Source organism: Aegilops tauschii, chromosome 6 (assembly GCF_002575655.3).
Source record: "Aegilops tauschii subsp. strangulata cultivar AL8/78 chromosome 6, Aet v6.0, whole genome shotgun sequence".
Classification (NCBI taxonomy): Eukaryota; Viridiplantae; Streptophyta; class Magnoliopsida; order Poales; family Poaceae; genus Aegilops; species Aegilops tauschii.
The window spans coordinates 486,687,596-486,703,557 of NC_053040.3; positions in this window are offsets into that span (position 1 = coordinate 486,687,596).

Sequence of the window (15,962 nt, forward strand, 5' to 3'; positions counted from 1 at the left end):
TCCGGGAGATTAACTCCCAGCTGGGATAAGCGGTTGTGTAACCCAGACATTCTGAGTATGTGCTCACTAACAGAACTGTTCTCCTCCATTTTACAGCTGAAGAACTTGTCGGAGACTTCATATCTCTCGACCCGGGCATGAGCTTGGAAAACCATTTTCAGCTCCTCGAACATCTCATATGCTCCATGTTTCTCAAAACGCTTTTGAAGACCCGGTTCTAAGCTGTAAAGCATGCCGCACTGAACGAGGGAGTAATCATCAGCACGTGATTGCCAAGCGTTCATAACGTCTTGGTTCTCTGGGATTGGTGCTTCACCTAGCGGTGCTTCTAAGACATAATCTTTCTTGGCAGCTATGAGGATGATCCTCAGGTTCCGGACCCAGTCCGTATAGTTGCTGCCATCATCTTTCAGCTTGGTTTTCTCTAGGAACGCGTTGAAGTTGAGGACAACGTGGGCCATTTGATCTACAAGACATAGTGTAAAGATTTTACACTATGTTCATGATAATAAGTTCATCTAATCAAATTACTCAATGAACTCCCACTCAGATAGACATCCCTCTAGTCATCTAAGTGAAACATGATCCGAGTTAACTAGGCCGTGTCCGATCATCACGTGAGACGGACTAGTCAAGATCGGTGAACATCTCCATGTTGATCGTATCTTCTATACGACTCATGCTCGACCTTTCGGTCCTCCGTGTTCCGAGGCCATGTCTGTACATGCTAGGCTCGTCAAGTCAACCTAAGTGTATTGCGTGTGTTCCGAGGCCATGTCTGTACATGCTAGGCTCGTCAACACCCATTGTATGCGAACGTTAGAATCTATCACACCCGATCATCACGTGGTGCTTCGAAACAACGATCCTTCGCAATGGTGCACAGTTAGGGGGAACACTTTCTTGAAATTATAATAAGGGATCATCTTACTTACTACCGTCATTCTAAGCAAATAAGATGTAAAACATGATAAACATCACATGCAATCAAACAGTGACATGATATGGCCAATATCATTTTGCTCCTTTGATCTCCATCTTCGGGGCACCATGATCATCTTCGTCACCGGCATGACACCATGATCTCCATCATTTTGTCTTCATGAAGTTGTCACGCCAACGATTACTTCTACTTCTATGGCTAACGCGTTTAGCAATAAAGTAAAGTAATTTACATGGCGTTATTCAATGACACGCAGGTCATACAAAATTATAAAGACAACTCCTATGGCTCCTGCCGGTTGTCATACTCATCGACATGCAAGTCGTGATTCCTATTACAAGAATATGATCAATCTCATACATCACATATATCATTCATCACATCTTCTGGCCATATCACATCACATAGCACATGCTGCAAAAACAAGTTAGACGTCCTCTAATTGTTGTTGCAAGTTTTTACGTGGCTTGTATAGGTTTCTAGCAAGAACGTTTCTTACCTACGTAAGCCACAACGTGATATGCCAATTTATATTTACCCTTCATAAGGACCCTTTTCATCAAATCCGTTCCGACTAAAGTGGGAGAGACAGACACCCGCTAGCCACCTTATGCAACTAGTGCATGTCAGTCGGTGGAACCTGTCTCACGTAAGCGTACGTGTAAGGTCGGTCCGGGCCGCTTCATCCCACAATACCGCCGAAACAAGATAAGACTAGTAGCGGCAAGAAGAATTGGCAACATCTACGCCCACAACTGCTTTGTGTTCTACTCGTGCATAGTAACTACGCATAGGCCTGACTCTGATACCACTGTTGGGGATCGTAGCAGAATTTTTAAAAATTTTCTACGCTCACCAAGATCCATCTATGGAGTATACTAGCAACGAGGGGAAAGGAGTTCATCTACATACCCTTGTAGATCGCGAGCGGAAGCATTCCAATGAACGAGGTTGATGGAGTCGTACTCGCCGTGATCCAAATCACCGATGACCGAGTGCCGAACGGACGGCACCTCCGCGTTCAACACACGTACAATGCAGCGACGTCTCCTCTTTCTTGATCCAGCAAGGGGGAAGGAGAGGTTGATGGAGATCTAGCAGCACGACGGCGTGGTGGTGGATGTAGCGGGATCTCGGCAGGGCTTCGCCGAGCTTCCGCGAGAGGGAGAGGTGTAGCAGGGGAGGAGGGAGGCGCCCAAGGCTGTAATACTACTGCCCTCCCTCCCCCCTTTATATAGGCCCCCTGGGAGGGGGGGGGGGGGGGCGCCGGCCAGGGTGCGCTTCGCTTTCACCAGATCTACCGTTTCGTTCGGAGGTGGAGGTTTCCGTTCAAAATGGGCCCTCACTTCGGCAGCACAGATGTCCGTGTTTTCCTCGTCGGTCCTCTCATATGGTAGCTTTGGAAGAGGCTTCAGGCTTGGACCAAATATGTATTTCTTCCCGCCTCTTGTACTGCTAGCCACGACATCTCTCTTTCGCTGTTGCTGACGCGGCGGAGTCTGCTAACACGCCGGAGGAGGCAGAGGAGGAGGCGGAGTGCTCCGACACGACGGAGGAGGCGGAGTGCCCTAATCACTTGCCGGAGGAGGAGGAGGCGGAGTGCCCTGACGTGACGGCGGCGGAGGAGGAGGCGTCCAGTTTGGAAGCTTGATGTACTCCTTTCTCCATAGAGAGGTACTCGTTATAACATTTTCCATATGAATCTCCCCTTCACCTGTAGGGTAGTCAAGCTCCAGCTCCTCAAATACCTCCATTATTTCATCCACCGTCACAACAGCATAGCCATGTGTAATCGGACGACAATGAAAAGTTCCTTCAGCTTGAGGAGGTACAACAGAGCCGACCGCCGCCTTCAAGGTCAGGTTCTGGCATTTCGTCATTAGCTCGCAATGTTCAGCCTTCGTGATACTATCCACGGGGTTGCGAGGAGCCGTGAAATCAGGCTGAACGAGCTCCGTGGAAGCCACGCTGCTTCTCTGTTGAGATGGCGGGGCAACTTCTGGGGCAGCGTCGAAGCAAGGATCTCATCCTGCCGCCGACGAGAAAACCAGCGCATCGTCGGCGATGGCCTACCACCGCGGGAGCAGCAGTGCCCGCGGCGACGACGACGCCCCGAGCGCCTGGCAGTCCAGCCTCGGCAATCCGGAGACGACAGAGCTATGCCGGTACGGCCTCCTCGTGTCGCCGGGCTGCCATCTTCCCCGGTAGTGGAAGATCAGCGCGGACGGCTATCCGACACTCGGCCCGATGCGATGGCGGAGGAGCTCTAGACCCACATGAGCGGCTGCCACAACATCATAGGCCATCATGCCTTCTGGAAAGGCAAGATCTACGACGAGGTTATCGCCGCCTTCCTACTGGCGGCGGCCGGCGTCACCCCCGACTGCACTGGCGCGAGTGGCCGCCTTTGCGCCCCAGCACTGGTGCATGGCCCGGCCCCGCGGGAGCGCCATCGTGGAGCTGCCCGCCACCAGCCAGCACCCCCGGCGGCTGCGCCCGCACGCACACCGGCCGTTCCCCCCGCCGTGGAGCTACCGTCAGAACAAGTGGTCCTCCGCGAGGACGGCGATCCGGACGACACTCCGGGTTGGCACGTCGCCCTACGGGCGTTGGAAGCGGCGGCTGCGGCTGCGGCTGCGAGGGAAGCCGCTGAGGTAGCGGCCGCAATCGAAGCCGTCGCGGCCATGGCGGCAGAGGAGGCCGCGATGGCGCCGACGGAGGACTTGGAGGATAAGATTGAAGAATTCATTCTTTCAAGCAGGATTTCTTATAACTTCAACAAAATCGGGGTGAATACTAATCATCTTAAGATCTTCTTTACTAGAAGTTGCACCCTTGTTCTTAGTGACTTGAGTAATTTTGCCAATTTTTACGGGAGTTTTTTCAACGGTTTTGAAGGTCGTGCTTATCTTACTAAAAATTTCTTCCAACTTATCAATCCGAGAAGGACTCTCTCCAATTCTTTCGTTAATTACGGTTTCCTTTTCCTTTAGCAACTTAAAAACTTCCCCCGCTTTTGACCCAATTTTGTTGGCAAGATTATGCATTTTTTATCTAAGTTTTCAATATGTTCTTCAGTGAGCCTTTTATTTTCAATAGCATCAAGCCTTTGCATAACATGCTCAAGGGTTAGAGCAATTTCATTGATAATGATAGGTGGCGAACCCACTAATTCTCCCATAGCATTGAAAGCATCCAAAGATGGGCACATCAAGAAATTTCCACCGGTAATCGTATCAAGGATGAATCTATACCAAGTGGTTATGCCCACAAAAAAACAGCGAAGAACAACAACGGTAGATTGCTTGCAAATAGGTCTATTATGAGCATTGCAAATCCTATACCAAGCATCCTTTAGGTTCTCCCCTCCCCTTTGCTTAAAATTGAAAACTTCCTTCTCGGGGGTGCATGCAAGAGAGGTGGAACTAGCCACGGCAACAAGGTAGGCAAACAAGAGATCTGATGAGAAAAAGCGAACAAAAAAGAGGGCAAATAAAACGGCAAATTTTTGTGAAGTGGGGGAGATGAAAACGAGAGGAAAATGGCAAATAATGTCAGTTGCAAGGAGATGAGATTTGCGATTAGGAACCTGATAGATGTTGATGATGTCTTCCCGGCAACGGCGCCAGAAATTCCTTTTGATGTCGCTTGAACTACGTCGGTATTTCCCCAAACAGGAAGGGATGATGCCGTACAACTATGGTAGGTATTTCCCTCAGTTATGAAACCAAGGTATCAATCCAATAGGAGAACCAAACAACACTATGTAAACAGTACCTACACACAAAGAACAAATACTTGCAACCTGACGCTTATGAGGGGTTGTCAATCCCTCAACGGGTAACAGTGCCAGAAATTGTCAAGTTGACGGGATAAAATTTGTGATAGATTGGATAAATAGATCTCGATAAAACGCGAAATAAAATAAGTAACAAAAAAGTGCAGCAAGGTATTTTTGGGTTTTTGAGAATATAGATATGAAAATAAAAGATGCAAATAAAGGAAAAAAGCAAATAGCAATGCAGATCTGAAAATATATGATGAGAAAGTAGACCCGGGGGCCCTAGATTTCACTAGTGGCTTCTCTCGAGAAAATAGCCTACAGTGGGTAAACAAATTACTGTTGGGCAATTGATAGAACCACAAATAATTATGAAGATATCCAGGCAATGATCATTATATATGCATCACGTCCAAGATTAGTAGACCGACTCCTATATGCATCTACTACTATTACTCCACACATCGACCACTATCCAGCATGCATCTAGTGTATTAAGTTCATGGAGAAACGGAGTAATGCAATAAGAATGATGACATGATGTAGGCGAGATCTATTCATGTAGGAATAGCCCCCATCTTGTTATCCTTAATAGCAACGATACATGTGTGTCTTGCTGCCCCTTCTATCACTGGGAAAGAACACTGACCGCTCTCTGACTATAGTGCCAGAAAAGCTCTTGTCTGCTAGGACTACGTCGGTATTTCCCCAAACAGGAAGAGATGATGCAGCACATCGATGGTAGGTATTTCCCTCAGTGAAGAAACCAAGGTTATCGAAGTAGTAGGAGAACCAAGCAACACAACGTAAATAGCACCTGCACACAAATAACAACACCTCGCAACCCGACGTGTTAAAAGGGTTGTCAATCCCTTTCGGGTAATGATGCCAGAAATTTATAGTAGATTGAAATAATAGATTGCAAATAAAATAAAGTGCAGCAAAGTATTTTTGTATTTTTGGTTTAATAGATCTGAATAAAAATGCAAAGGAAAAGTAGACCGCAAAGGCAAAAGAAGACCCGGGGGCCGTAGGTTTCACTAGTGGCTTCTCTCGAGAAAGATAGCAAACGGTGGGTAAACAAATTACTGTTGGGAAATTGATAGAACCTCAAATAATTATGACGATATCCAGGCAATGATCATTACATAGGCATCACGTCCAAGATTAGCAGACCGACTCCTGCCTGCATCTACTACTATTACTCCACACATCGACCGCTATCCAGCATGCATCTAATGTATTAAGTTCATGGAAAAACGGAGTAATGTGATACGTCTCCAACGTATCTACTTTTCCAAACACTTTTGCCCTTGCTTTGGACTCTAACTTGCATGATTTGAATGGAACTAACCCAGACTGACGCTGTTTTCAGCAGAACTGCCATGGTGTTATTTTTGTGCAGAAATAAAAGTTCTCGGAATGACCTGAAAATCCACGGAGACACGTTTTGGAAATAAGAAAAAATACAGACGAAATAATCAACATCAGGGGGCCCACACCCTGTCCACGAGGGTGCAGGGTGCGCCCACCCCCTGGGGCGCGCCCCCTGCCTCGTGGGCCCCCTGAGACTCCACCGACCTCAACTCCAACTCCATATATTCATGTTCGGGGAGAAAGAAAATCAGAGAGAAGGATTCATCGCATTTTATGATACTGAGCCACCGCCAAGCCCTAATCTTCCTCGGGAGGGCTGATCTGGAGTCCGTTCGGGGCTCCGGAGAGGGGAATCCGTCGCCATCGTCATCATCAACCATCCTCCATCACCAATTTCATGATGCTCACCGCCGTGCGTGAGTAATCTCATCGTAGGCTTGCTGGACGGTGATGGGTTGGATGAGATTTACCATGTAATCGAGTTAGTTTTGTTAGGGTTTGATCCCTAGTATCCATTATGTTCTAAGATTGATGTTGCTATGACATTCCTATGCTTAATGCTTGTCACTGGACCTGAGTGCCATGATTTCTGATCTGAACCTATTATGTTTTCATGAATATATGTGAGTTCTTGATCCTATCTTGCAAGTCAATAGTCACCTACTATGTGTTATGATCCGGCAACCCCGAAGTGACAATAATCGGGACCACTCCCGGTGCTGACCGTAGTTTGAGGAGTTCATGTATTCACTAAGTGTTAATGCTTTGGTCCGGTACTCTATTAAAAGGAGGCCTTAATATCCCTTAGTTTCCAATAGGACCCCGCTACCACGGGAGGGTAGGAAAAAAGATGTCATGCAAGTTCTTTTCCATAAGCACGTATGACTATATTCGGAATACATGCCTACATTACATTGATGAACTGGAGCTAGTTCTGTGTCACCCTATGTTATAACTGTTGCATGAGGAATCACATCCGACATAATTATCCATCATTGATCCATTGCCTACGAGCTTTTCACATATTGATCTTTGCTTAGTTACTTTTCCGTTGCCACTGTTACGATTGCTACAAAACTACTACTGTTACTTTTGCCACCGTTACCGTTACTTCCATACTACTTTGCTACTAAATATTTTGCTGCAGATATTAAGTCTTTCAGGTGTGGTTGAATTGACAACTCAACTGCTAATACTTGAGAATATTCTTTGGCTCCCCTTGTGTCGAATCAATAAATTTGTGTTGAATACTCTACCGTCAAAAACTGTTGCGATACCCTATACTTGTGGGTTATCATAATGCAATAAGAACGATGACATGATGTAGACAAGATCCGTTTATCTATTGCATAGATATAGACCCCATCTTTTTATCCTTAGTAGCAACGATACATACGTGTCGGTTCCCTTTCTGTCACTGGGATCAAGCACCGTAAGATCGAACCCACTACCGGGCACCTCTTCCCATTGCAAGATAAATAGATCAAGTTGGCCAAACAAAACCCAAATATCGGAGAAGAAATACGAGGCTATAAGAGATCATGCATATAAGAGATCAAAGAAAATAAAATCAAATTCATGGATATAAAAAGATATGACTGATCATAAACTCAAAGTTCATCAGATTCCAACAAACACAGTGCAAAAAGAGTTACATCATATGGATCTCCAAGAGACCATTGTATTGAGAATTCAGCGAGAGAGAGAAAGCCATCTAGCTACTAACTATGGACCCGAAGGTCTACAAAGAACTACTCATGGATCATCAGAGAGGCACCAATGGAGGTGGTGAACCCCATCCGAGATGGTGTCTAGATTGGATCTGGTGATAAGAGAGATTTAAGAATATCTGGCACTGAGAACACACCAGGGGGGCCCACCATTTGGCCACGAGGGCACAGGGCACACCCCTGCCTCGTGGACCCCCTCCACTTATTCCAGCACCCACTCACTTCGTCTTCCTCCAGAAAAATCCTCCCATAGCTCAAACCCGTGTTCTAGCTCATCTTGCTGCCATTTTCGATCTCCTTGCTCAAAGCTCCATTCACAATACTGTTTGGGGAGATTTTTCTTCGGTATGTGACTCCTCCAATGGTCCAATTAGTTTTTGTTCTAGTGCTTTATTTATTGCTAATTTTTGTTGCTGAGGTGACCCTGTTCTTGAGCTTGCATGTCAAATTTTATGGTCAAAAGTAGTTTTAATGCATGATTTAGCCTCTAGGCACTTGTGGGAGTAGTTGCTATCAATCTTGTTGAGTTTGGTTCACTTTTATTTTGAGTCACTAAAAATTTCAGAAATTTTTCAGAGGAAGAAAAATGTTTAGGAAAATGTACCAAGGTGGCTCCTCAAGGAAGCAAGGGCCAAGGCTCGCGATACGTGAGCCAGACAATGAACCACCAAGGGAAGCTCAAGTGCGGCCTTGTGAATGGCCGTCAGAGGAGTTTATGGTCCAGGCAGGCATCAAGGATGAATTTGACGCGTATGTGCGTAATGCTGATCTCGAGGACTTCGTGTCAGATAAGTGCCTTCAGTACCACTATTTAACTAATTCCTTTGTGAGGAGGTTTAAATTTACATCATCACGCAATTCTCACACTGTTTTATTTGATCTTTATGATAAATCATATACCATGGACCTAGAAGATTTTAATACTGCATGTAAACTCCCGCAGTGGGGCAATGTTAGTGAACCTCGCAAATCTGAATATAAAGACTTTCTTGCTAGTATCACTGTGGGGGAATCTAGGGAGATCACACAAGCTACCATAGAGAGCATTCATTTCCCTTCCATACATTATTTTGCGCTCTTTATAGGTAGTTGCATTAACGGTAAAGATGAGGCTTGTCACATGTGCGCTCCAGATCTTTGTGTCCTCAAGAGTGCGGTATTAGGTGATAAACAATATAACTTGGGGGCCATTGTTGCACGAAGGTTGCATCTTAATGGTACAAGTGGAGATTTGTTTGGTGGAATTTATGCAACTCGTGTAGCTAATTATCTTGATGTACCCATACATGAAAATGATATGAGGTTGCCTCTTGCTTATCTAGATTATAATGCTATGGTTCGCCATCAGTTTCTTGAGAGGAATTAACAGTTCCTTCAGTACCGACTAATCTTTGACAGACGACACACTGTCCATGTTGCCCTCCCTGCTCCTACTTTCTTTAACTTTCAGGCAAAAAAGAGATATGTTATAACCAGTGAGGAGGCGAACGAGTACGAGAGGAGGACGGAGGCAACTCGCCTCCAAGCTGCAGCTCATCAGTTAGTAGCTGCTGCATCTCAGTACGACCCCAGCTACGACTTTGGATATCCGCCAGGCCAGCCGTGGGCATAGACCAACTTAGGCCAAAATCCTAAGCTTGGGGGAGTACGTATTTCTCACCGACATTACATTCATGTTCACACACTCATTCTAGTTGTCGGTGCTCATACTTTTTTTTATTGTACTATCCATGCTAGTTTATTTTATTTCTAAGCCTTCATCTTGTGTGTTTGAAAAACCTTAAGAAAAAAGGAAAAAAATTAGTTGTAGCTTTTAGCTAGTTTACTTTCCATGTCGTAGTAGTAGTAATTAGAAAGAAAACCCAAAAAGATTTCTCGTTCTTCTTTTGCTTGTTGGGAGCTTTCCTGTGTAAATAGTTTTATTTCTTTTCTTATTTTTTTGGGGTCGAGAGGAGAAGACCATGATGAAAATGTTGAGTGGCTCTCATATGCATTATTGTTGATTTAACCAAGAGCCCATATTACCTTGTCTTCTCCCTTGTATTGAATGCTTGCAGATTCCAGCTTAGTCCAATGCACGTGCACTATTATTATTATCCACACCGGTCGGTCGTACGAGTGAAAGGCAATAATGACGATATATGATGGACTGATTGAGATGAGAGAAACTGGTATGAACTCGACCTATCTTGTTTTTGTAAATATGATTAGTTCATCGTTCCTGATTCAACCTATTATGAATGAAACATGTTTTCAATGACAATTAGAGAATATAGTTGCTCATGTCATGCTTAATTTGCTAGGAGTTTATAATGGTTTACCCTGCATGCCAACATGCTATTAAAATGGTTGTGGTGTGGTATGATAGGGTGGTATCCTCCTTTGAATGATTCGAGTGGCTCGACTTGGCACATGTTCACGCATGTAGTTGAAACAAAATCAACATAGCCTCCACGATATTTATGTTCATGGTGATTTATATCCTACTCATGCTTGCACTCATTGTTGATTAATCTTAATGCATGTTCATGACTGTTTTCGCTCTCTAGTTGGTCGCTTCCCAGTCTCTTTCTAGCCTTCACTTGTATTAAGCGGGAATACTGCTTGTGCATCCACTTCCATAAACCCCAAAGTTATTCCATATGAGTCCACCATACCTTCCTATATGCGGTAATTACTTGTCATTCCAAGTAAATTTGTATGTGCCAAACTCTAAACCTTCAAATGAAATTCTTTTTTGTATGCTCGAATAGCTCATGTATCAACTAGGGCTGTCTATATCTTCCATGCTAGGTGGGTTATTCTCACGATGAGTGGACTCCGCTCCTCATTCACGAGAAAATGGCCGGTAACCGGGATGTCCAGTCCCATGCTCAAATCAAAATAATTGCAAACAAAACTCCCCCAGGATTGTTGTTAGTTGGAGGCACCTGTTGTTTCGGACAAGCCATTGATGGATGTTTGTTGGTGGTGGGGGAGTATAAACTTTACCATTCTGTTTGGGAACTGCCTATAATGTGTGTAGCATGCAAGATATCGAGATCTCTTGGTTGTTATGTTGACAATGAAAGTATGCCACTCAAAATATTATTTATCTCTGTTTCAAAACTCGAGCTCTGGCACCTCTGCAAATCCCTGCTTCCCTCTGTGAAGGGCCTATCTATTTACTTTTATGTTGAGTCATCATCCTCTTATTAAAAAGCACCAGTTGGAGAGCACCGCTGTCACTTGCATGCATTACTATTAATTTACATTAAGTATGACTGTGACTGGATCTCTTTTACCATGAATTACAATGTCTAGTCAGTACTTGATCTTCAGAGGTGCTCTGCATTTATGTTTTGCGGTCTCAGAAAGGGCTAGCGAGATGCCATCTTGTTATATCATATTATGATTGTTTTGAGAAAATGTTGTCATCCGAGATTTATTATTATTTCTCGCTAGTTGATTATGCCAGAGTAAACATGAGACCTAAATGTTATTGTGAATATGGTTAGTTCATAATCTTTGCTGAAAACTTGAATGCTGGCTTTACATATTTGCAACAACAAGATCAAACAGAGTTTGTAAAAGTTTTTCTTTATCACTTTCAGTTTGTCAACTGAATTGCTTGAGGACAAGCAAAGGTTTAAGCTTGGGGGAGTTGATACGTCTCCAACGTATCTACTTTCCAAACACTTTTGCCCTTGTTTTGGACTCTAACTTGCATGATTTGAATGGAACTAACCCGGTCTGACGCTGTTTTCAGCAGAACCGCCATGGTGTTATTTTTATGCAGAAATAAAAGTTCTCGGAATGACCTGAAAATCCACAGAGACACGTTTTGGAAATAATAGAAAATAATGGCGAAGAATCAACATCAGGGGGCCTACACCCTGTCCACGAGGGTGCAGGGCGCCCCCCTGCCTTGTGGGCCCCCTGAGACTCCACCGACCTCAACTCCAACTCCATATATTCACGTTTGGGGAGAAAAAAATCAGAGAGAATGATTCATCGCGTTTTACGATACGGAGCCGCCGCCAAGCTCTAATCTTCCTCGGGAGGGCTGATCTGGAGTCCGTTCGGGGCTCCGGAGAGGGGAATCCGTCGCCATCGTCATCATCAACCATCCTCCATCACCAATTTCATGATGCTCACCGCCGTGCGTGAGTAATCTCATCGTAGGCTTGCTGTACGGTGATGGGTTGGATGAGATTTACCATGTAATCGAGTTAGTTTTGTTAGGGTTTGATCCCTAGTATCCATTATGTTCTAAGATTGATGTTGCTATGACATTCCTATGCTTAATGCTTGTCACTAGGGCCCGAGTGCCATGATTTCAGATCTGAACCTATTATGTTTTCATGAATATATGTGAGTTCTTGATCCTATCTTGCAAGTCAATAGTCACCTACTATGTGTTATGATCCGGCAACCCCGAAGTGACAATAACCGGGACCACTCCCGGTGATGACCGTAGTTTGAGGAGTTCATGTATTCACTAAGTGTTAATGCTTTGGTCCGGTACTCTATTAAAAGGAGGCCTTAATATCCCTTAGTTTCCAATAGGACCCCGCTGCCACGGGAGGATAGGACAAAAGATGTCATGCAAGTTCTTTTCCATAAGCACGTATGACTATATTCAGAATACATGCCTACATTACATTGATGAACTGGAGCTAGTTCTGTGTCACCCTATGTTATAACTTTTGCATGAGGAATCACATCCGACATAATTATCCATCATTGATCCATTGCCTACGAGCTTTTCACATATTGATCCACCGTTACGATTGCTACAAAACTACTACTGTTACTTTTGCCACCGTTACCGTTACTTCCATACTACTTTGCTACTAAATATTTTTTTGCAGATATTAAGTCTTTCTGGTGTGGTTGAATTGACAACTCAACTACTAATACTTGAGAATATTCTTTGGCTCCCCTTGTGTCGAATCAATAAATTTGGGTTGAATACTCTACCCTCGAAAACTGTTGCGATACCCTATACTTGTGGGTTATCATAATGCAATAAGAATGATGACATGATGTAGACAAGATCCGTTTATCTATTGCGTAGATATAGATCCCATCTTTTTGTCCTTAGTAGCAACGATACATACGTGTCGGTTCCCTTTCTGTCACTGTGATCAAGTACCGTAAGATCAACCCACTACCGGGCACCTCTTCCCATTGCAAGATAAATAGATCAAGTTGGCCAAACAAAACCCAAATATCGGAGAAGAAATACGAGGCTATAAAAGATCATGCATATAAGAGATCAAAGAAAATCAAATAAAATTCAAGGATATAAAAAGATATGACTGATCATAAACTCAAAGTTCATCAGATCCCAACACACTGTCGGATCTCGGGTTCCGGCAAAACCCTTAAGGTTCGAACTCTGGGGTGCGCGCGAAGTCTTACCCTCCTACCGATCTAAGCCCTAGCTCGCTAAGATCTCGTGGACGAACTCTACGAGATGACAACACAGAAAGACACGAGATTTATACTGGTTCGGGCCACCGTTGTGGTGTAATACCCTACTCCAGTGTGGTGGTGGTGGATTGCCTCTTGGGCTGATGATGAACAGTACAAGGGGAAGAACAGCCTCCTGAGGTTGAGGTGTTCTTGTGCTCTGCCAACTTGTGCGTGTGAGGATGGAGTGGATCCAGTCCAAGATGAGATGATCCCTACTACTACGGTGGCTGGACCTATTTATAAAGGCCCTTGTCCTCTTCCCAAATATTGAGCGGGAAGGGAGCCAACAACGGCGGGTGATTTGAAAGGGGACAGCTAGTACAAGCTATCCTAAAAAGGTGGTCTTCGCCTGCAAAAGGCTCTGATGATGACGCTGCCTTGGGCTCCATGGTGACCTCCGCCTCACCGTCCTGCTGGTCTTGATCTCGTTGCACTGATATGGAAATCTTTGCTTGATGCCTCGGTACTCCGCGCCTGCGCCTGTCTCTTTAGCACCAAAGAGGAAACAAGGACGCTGCGCGCGCTGGCGCCCGCCTGGCGCCCACCTGGTGTCGATCGTCACGGCTCACGTCATGAAAGCCTCGTGAGGTTTGCCCCGCCTTGATATCTCCGCTCCTCGTGAGCCTGCCTGGCTAGGCCACTCCTGAGTAGGTCTTGCACCGTCCCCCTCGCGAGGCTTGGCCCCTTGCGAAGGTCTTGGATGGTTTGTTGATGAAGATGGGCCGTACGGCCTGCTAACTTAGCCACGCCGTGGGCCGCAGGCAGGCAAGTCTGGGGACCCCCATTCCCAGAACGCCGACAGTAGCCCCCGGGCCCAAGGCACGCTCGGGCTTGGCTTCGAGGCGAAGCCAAGGGTCAAGTACGGAGCTCCGCGGGCCCCAAATTCCTGCGGCCTCGGTCAACGCGTGGTGGTTGATTGGACGTGGGCGTCTCCACTTCCCCACGCCGCCTCGGCAACTGCTAGATTGGACAAAAGGCTGACGCAGACAACGCTTGCCTTCGTTGCTTCTTCCTCGCCTCGCTCCAGATCCCCTTTCTCGCTTCTCGCCACCGATACCTCCAGATCTGCTCCGATCTCGCTTCGCATCTGCGACCCATGGCGCCGCGCAAGGTCTGGACTTCCTCGGCGCCGGCTTGGTATGAGCCGTCTCAAAGGGCTGACAACATCCGATCCAAATGGGTCAGGATTGACGCCAAGCGCGCCCATCCGCACCTGGTGTTACCGACAGAGGCGCCCCAGCTCAACAAGGGGTGGCCCAGGGCGAAGCTTGCCGACGAGCGGGCGTTGTCTGTGCTGGGGCAGATGACGACTGACTTGAAGCCGGCAACGTGAAGGCAACCAAGGTGATGGGGGCAATGCTCCTGAGGGAGTTCTTGATGCTGCGAGTTGCCCCACTCCAGGCGTGCACGCACCCCTTGTGGGAACTTGAAGAAGAGGGGAACAAGGCCCGCCTGAGGCCTGGGGCCCTTCCTGGCGACGAGTTGGATGCTGTCCTGCGCCTCATAGTTGGAGACAACCAGGAGTACCCGCCTAGCGCCTTCGTTCCTTTGTTCCTTCACAAGGACTGGGAGGAGCTTGTCGCCTCCAGGCCGAGCTTTGACGCGCACGGGCTGGTGCCGCCGACGCTCACAGGAGCTCCTGCAGCACCGAAGCCGGTGGAGGTGTCCTCTGACGAGTCCCGTGGAGGGGATGAGGAGGAGATGGACTCGGAGAAAACTCTTGAAGAGGTGGGGGAGACCTCCCCTCTAAGCAAGGCCGAGATCCTCCGCGCCCTGCCTGACGACGCCGAGGCCGACGCTCGCCGGGAGGAGAGGGGGCAGCCCCTCATCCTGACAAAGGGTAGACCGTCGCTGGTTCCTCGCGTCGCCACCTCCATCTTGACGACCCCTGAGGCCGGCTCTGGCCCTTCTGCTGCCAAGGCCTGCGCACCTACTACTCAGGTCCCGATGCTGTCAGGCTTGAAGCTCCCCAAGCGGAAGTATGTCGCGGTAGATCGGTAAGTGCGTCGAGCTTCGTCTTGTCCTTGCTTGTACTCGTCGTCTCCTGACGTTCACCCTAGGTTGATCAGGCCGACGTCCTCGGCGAAGAAGAGGAAGTAGGATACGGCGGTCGTACCTCCCTCCGCAGAGAAAGGAGGCAGCAGCACCCGCATCTCCCCAGCCCAGTCGTCCTCGCGAGGCCAAGAGGAACATCACCGTGTGGCAGCCCCACGGCCCCACTGGCTCCAGAAGTGCCGGCGTCTGGCGCGGCTGGTGAGGTCACAGCTGCTCCGGAACCCGCAATTTCCCAGGCCCTGGTGACGACGTCGTCTCCTCCTACTGCTGCACCTTCACTCCCAGGTTCTTCTGCCCCTGCTACTGTCCTGGAGCGTGCTCTTTTGGAGATGACCCAGTTGCAGGCAGATCTCTGGGGCGCGGACCCGCGCCTGGTGGCCGGGCGCCTGGAGCTGGCCTCCGACTGGCTTCACTCCGACTTGGCGGTTCGCGCGACGCTGAGTCAGGCCGCAGCGTCCTCCGAAAAGGAGAAGCAGAGTGCTGCCACTGCTGCAGCCGATCATGAGGCGGCACTGAAGGACGCCGAGGCCGCCCGCGACCGCTGCCGAGAGCTGGAGGACGAGCTGAAGAGCCTGCGCGACAAGCACACCAAGGAAGCACGCTGCCGCCAAGCGAA